A 6,091-nucleotide genomic window follows, 5' to 3' on the forward strand; every position below is an offset into this window, starting at 1 on the left:
ACACACACACACACACACACACACACACACACACACACACACAGATGTGACCAGCACACACACACAAACAGATGTGACCAGCAAATCACCCAGCATTATCTGGATTTCACTGATGCAGCTGCCGGTGGAAGCCTGTCTGAGGTTACAGCCGGGCTAACGGGAGAGATTCGTCTGTCTGCAGGCACAAACACTGCATTGTGCACGACTCTGTGTAAACTGATGCATCGGTGCGCTGATCGATAAGCAGCTGTCCTCCACAGGAAGTTAGGGAATGTGCTGCAGTCAGCACGGCTTCAACACCAGGCAAAGAGTTAAAAAAAACAACAACATACAGCAACATATTTTAATCAGACAGGTACAGATCAGGCTTTGTTTCCAGAACAAAAATACCTGGCAGCTCTCACATGCAGGTGCGTAACAGTTTCCTGTCAGGAGGTTTAGGATCAGAGAACCAGAACACTTTGCAGTGAGGGCAAAGAAATGGATGCAGTTATCTAAAATGACTCTAAATGCTGTTAATATGAAGCCACAAGAAACCCATATCTGTCCTTTTATCTATTGGTGTAAGAGGGGAACAGTTTGGCTAAAATATACTTAATGTTCCGTGAACTGACGTGGACACGAGGCGTGAAAGCTCGCTCTTGCGTGCAAACCCCACTTTACCAAGCAAACTAGGCAGTCACTCTTTCCATGGCCAAACAACTAAAGCTGTAAATACCCACAAACAGCATTCCTGTGAGGTGCAATGAGCAAAACACATGCAACGATCTGCAGCAACCTGATTAGTTCCTCCTCATAGCATGCATGTAGCTCACAGTCACGCATGCTTTTAATGTGCAAAAAGTGTCACATTGTGAGAACGTGAAGAGAGATGCTAGTAAACCATTCTGGGGATAAACACTGTTGACATCACAGATTAAGACTGAAAAAATGGACCAAACAAAAGTTTTTTTAATTAGTTTTCTATTCCCAGAAAGCAAACTAACATTCTGTCTCCACTAAGTTCTTTTTTTTAATTTGTCCACACTTGGTGACCATCACTGTAAGCCACATCAGACACATTGTGCCTGCATAATTAAACACAGATTGTTGCAGGAACATTCTTTCCAGCGTTGGACTCAAAAGTAGTCCACACTGATTATATAACAGCTTCTGCATCTGGAAACCTGGAGACACGAGCGCAGGTCAGTGCTGGGACTTCTGACATTCTTTTCGAGAAGCAGGATGAGGCGGTTTGACAGGGACGGAGTTAAGGCCGGGGCTTCAGGAGGGAATGATAATATTTATATATATATCAGCAGTGGGGGTAAGATTTCCGGCTCCACAACAGGGCTGCACCTGTTATTTTAGTCTGCAGCGCCGAGCGCCAGGTTTGAGGGTGAGGGGTGGGCTGTCTGCCCCTCTCAGGGCTACGAGGGCAGGGTATGAACGTGTGAAGCTGTTAAAAAGATTCATTTACATTAGTAACACATTTATGTTTCCAAGTAAGCAGCCGAATGTTTATTTTAACCACCAGAGGTAAACCAAACAATGAACAGTGAATTTAACTTGATTAAAAATGATAATTTTGCTAAAATACCATGTCCCAATAGCCAGCTCTGGTCAAGCCAGGACCAGATCACCAAGAACCCTGCCTTTGGCATCATGCACCTGACCCATATGGCCCCTCCTACAGGTGGTGGGCCCACAGGAAGGCAAACCTACGTTGCACATTTGGACTGAATAGGTTTCATGGTAGAGACCTGGTCAACTGGTGCTCACGAGCCCCGGGGCCTTGGAAATCCACTTTCGGGCAAGGGACATTGAGCGTTTTGAAGTTAAGGTGGATCAGGCAGATCATTAACTAACAGGTAACTTAGAGGAAAGAAAACTGCTGTTCAATAATCCACACCTAATGAAAATCAAAAAGATAAAATAAGTAGGTCCTCTGGATGGGTTCTTCTTTAGTGAAAGGTTTCATCTCTCCTCCAAGAGACTTCTTCAGTCTGATGAGTTTCAGGTGAACTCAGCCTTAAAAGCACTGCCTCCACATGGTGGACAAAGAGGTCAGTCACATGCAAAAGAGGGCCATAGCCTAATAATAGGCTTTGCAAGAAAGATTAGTTCACCCCAAAGATCCAGTTCCCTGGCAATAACAGAGAAATATAGTATATGTTGCTAAGTGTCAGGAGAACTGTGATCAGTCATACATTGGGGAAACAAAACAGCCACTGTTCAAAAGAATGAACCAGCACAGACGAGCTACTTTGTCGGGTCAGGACTCTGCAGTTTACACTCATCTACAAACCAGCGGTCACTCTTTCAGGGATGAAGATGTTCTCATCCTTGATAGAGAGGAACATTGGTTTGAGAGAGGAGTAAAGGAAGCCATCTTTGTGAAGAAAAACCATCCACCATTAAACAGAGGTGGAGGCCTTCGTGTCCAGTTGTCCTCCTCCTACAACGCTGTTATTGCAAGTAAGACTCAGCCCCATGTGAACAAAAGGTGTGAATCAGGGCCCCAACGATAACCAACACAAAGAGGGAAAAAACAAAAACAAGGYGACTTTGAGCCCCGCCTGCATTCACTACATTCACATGACATGACACCCTAAGAACCACAGCATTCAAACCAATAAGTCAGGTGATGGAGCACATGACCCTCTATGAACAAAAGAGCTAATTAAGCCTATTGTTAAGTGATGGCCTTCTGTTGCATGTGACTGACCTGTTTGTCCACCATGTGGAGGCAGTGCTTATAAGGCTGAGTTCACCTGAAACTCCTCAGACTGAAGAAGTCTCTTGGAGGAGAGACGAAACGTTTCACTAAAGAAGAACCCGTCCAGAGGACCTACTGATTTTTTCTTTTTGATTTTTTTCTACCTGGATTACTGAGATACATCAGGACATCCACACCTAATGATTTTACTGTTTGGTTCTAATTGTGATTTTTATGATTTAGTTTTCTACAGAGGATTTTTGGTTTGTTTAATTTGGGCCGTGGGCGAGCTGGCACAGTTTCAATGTAACAATGCCCAGAATCAGCACCAGATCAATGTCTAGTAAGGTCTACCACCAAGAAAAAACAAAATAAAAACCAAAGACCCCTTCCCACAGGTCAGAGACAAAGTTGTGATTAAATACAGATCAGGGTTAAGGTATTAAGAACAAATAAACCAGTGGTGTCCAAAGTCAGTCCTCAAGGGCTGGTGTCCTGCATGTTTTAGGAGCTGCCCTGGTTCAACGCAGCTGAACCTAAGGAGTGCTTAATCAGTAGGCTTCCTCAGTATCCCATCAAGATCTGCAGAGACCTGCTAATTAGGCACTCCTTAGGTTCAGCTGTGTTGAACCAGGGCAGTCCTAAAACATGCCCTTGAGGACTGACTTTGGACAGCACGGAAATACCCTGAACCCTGAATGTCCGACAGAGCACCATTATATTTACTGCTAAGAAATAGGCAGAATACAATTTTTACTGAAGCCGTATTTTATTTTTGTTACAAGATGAATTTTCCATTTCGACATACTGGTTTTATTAACCTAAACAAAATTTGTAATAGGGATGTAAATCACCAGCTTTATCATGATACGATATTACATTGATGTATTTGGATGACTATTCAATATTCCTCGATAGGTCTGTCACAATACGATTTCGATTCAGTTCAATTCATAAGTCTGCGATCAATATAATGCAATATCATATGCCCATCTAACACAATGACTGTGTAAGATGGGCATACGATATCGATTCACATCAAGCAAATGATGACGATATATATCGATATTTTCATTTTGCCTCGATATAACTGAACCATGAACCATTCAAATCGATTATCGATGTAGATTGATATTGTTCCCACCTGCTAACCGTTTCACTGGGATCTTTTCCCTTGCTGCACCGCTGAACTCATGTGGGAAACACCAGCACAAGGTAAGCTAAGGTCAATGATAGGGGCAGATGTGTTGATAAGAGAGGCGTTGAGCGTAGCAGAGACGGACACAGCAATTACGGTTGATGCCCAAAAAGAACTTGTACCTAAAGGAAAGGGGGTTTCTATTGTGTTGAAATACTTTGGCTTTAGAATCAGAATCATACTGCTTGGATATTGGAATTATTATTATTCAAACGATGGAATTCCACAAACTTTACTCAGTTAAAAGTTGTCGCTGCAGGCGGTAACACGAGCAATTTGCTCCACCAGCTCAGCCGTAAACGTCTTGGAAAACCAAGGCGGTTTCAAACTGAAATCACATCCAAATCTGGAGGAGCTTCAGGAGGACGCTCGAGTCAATCATTCCTCACGTTTGTGAGAAGTACTCCCTAACACACACATAGGTGTGCATGAAAACAAAAATACTGTCAAATATGTGAGAACAGTGTACCTGTATATACAGCAATATAAAGTTTTGGTCCAGCACTAGATTATGCTATAACAGCAAAATTACAAAGAGAGGGTCATTGACCAAAACTCAGAGACCAGGTAAAGGGGGAGAATCAGAGAAGCAACTGAGGCCAAAGATAACCCTGATGGATCCGGGCAGCTTGATGAGGGTTGGGCTTCATGAAAGAGTAGGCAGGAAAAAAAGACACAACTTCATGAAAAAGTAAACAGCTGGACTGTTTGGAATTACTTCCTCGAACATGTGAGTGAAGGTGATGTCAGGTGAGACCAAACTCAAACTTTAAGAGCATCAAGGACAAGTTTTGCGACATACTACATTGAAGGAAAGGACGTGAAACATTTATACAAATATAAAAACAAAAACAATAGACACACAAACAAAGTGTTAAAGTTTAGCTGCTTTGCTAAAGGGAGAAATCACAGTGAGACAATATCTGCAAGAGACTGAAGATGTTTTTGTGTCTCTTCCTTGTCAACTAAAGGGTTGAAGTTTTGTGGTATTTCAGTGGAATGTTGGACTGATTGTCGATCCCTCTTCAAAGTGAGGAGGCACACGATGACTGCTGCAGCTGAGCCTGCAGTCAGCTGCTGAAACAATTGATTACAGGCTCATAAAATGCATAGGTGTTCTGCAGTGCTGTAAGAGAAACCTGACAAAACAGTGTTTGTTCTGCAAGGACTCCAGGCATGTTGCTGTGTGACAGGAAGACAGTGGAGAAATTTTAGGCTCTAATGTTTATTATAGAAAATGAACAGAAAAGGCAACGTGATTGACCACCTTTCAGCTGCATACACACACGCACACACACAAAAAACACTATTTAGCTGAGTAATGTCCTGATATGTGAGCATTCAGAAGTAATAAAAGGTAAAAAAAGACCTTTCACATCTCTTATAAGCATCATAAAGTGTTACACAAAACAACAAGCTCTCATAAATCAGATCTACAGACACGTTCTCAGGTAAACATTAGTTGTGTCTGAACAGAAACGTTTTCCAAATAACGCACGGAAATTCAAAAATGATGAAAAAGGCATAAATACATCCAATGTTGTAAAAAAAATGGAGAAACTCACATTTTTAATGCACCTGTTAATAAGGTAAATATCGTTTTTTTTTTTTTTTGTTTTTTTGCACAATCAAATATAAAACAAAATGTTTTAGTCACAGGCAAGGTACAGTCCAGGCATGTACTGAAGGGACAAAACCAACAGCAGTTTGTTTTTAACCAACACTTTGAGATAATAACTGCAGGGGAAATCCTTATCTCTGAGTTCAACAAGATGCAACATATTGTGCGTGTAGCGTCGAACGAGCGCCTAATGCACCGACGCATTTCACACAAAATGCAAAATAAAGATCATCAACGCATCACTCTGGATTCCACTTGGCTTAAAGTTTATAGATCATTTGAAGATGTGAACTCAGTTTGTTCAGCAATGGAAGAAGTGAAGGATGTTATTAGTGGATCTGTAAGGCTACGCTAGTGAGAACTACAATCCAGACCTGAGCAGAAGATATTGGTTCAGATGGATGACATCATGCCTCAGAAAGTCATTTCTCCCCCTTTAGTCGAAGCTGTGTATTATACCTGATGGGTTAACTGTAACAGTCCAGATGTGTTTACCTTTCTTGGTTACTTTTTCCACTGGATGAGTCAACGAATCCATGACTAAAGCACTTCAGAGTCTGCTGTAGAGGTTATG

The sequence above is a fragment of the Austrofundulus limnaeus genome, unplaced genomic scaffold, assembly GCF_001266775.1.
Source record: "Austrofundulus limnaeus strain Quisiro unplaced genomic scaffold, Austrofundulus_limnaeus-1.0 Scaffold18, whole genome shotgun sequence".
NCBI classification, from domain to species: Eukaryota; Metazoa; Chordata; class Actinopteri; order Cyprinodontiformes; family Rivulidae; genus Austrofundulus; species Austrofundulus limnaeus.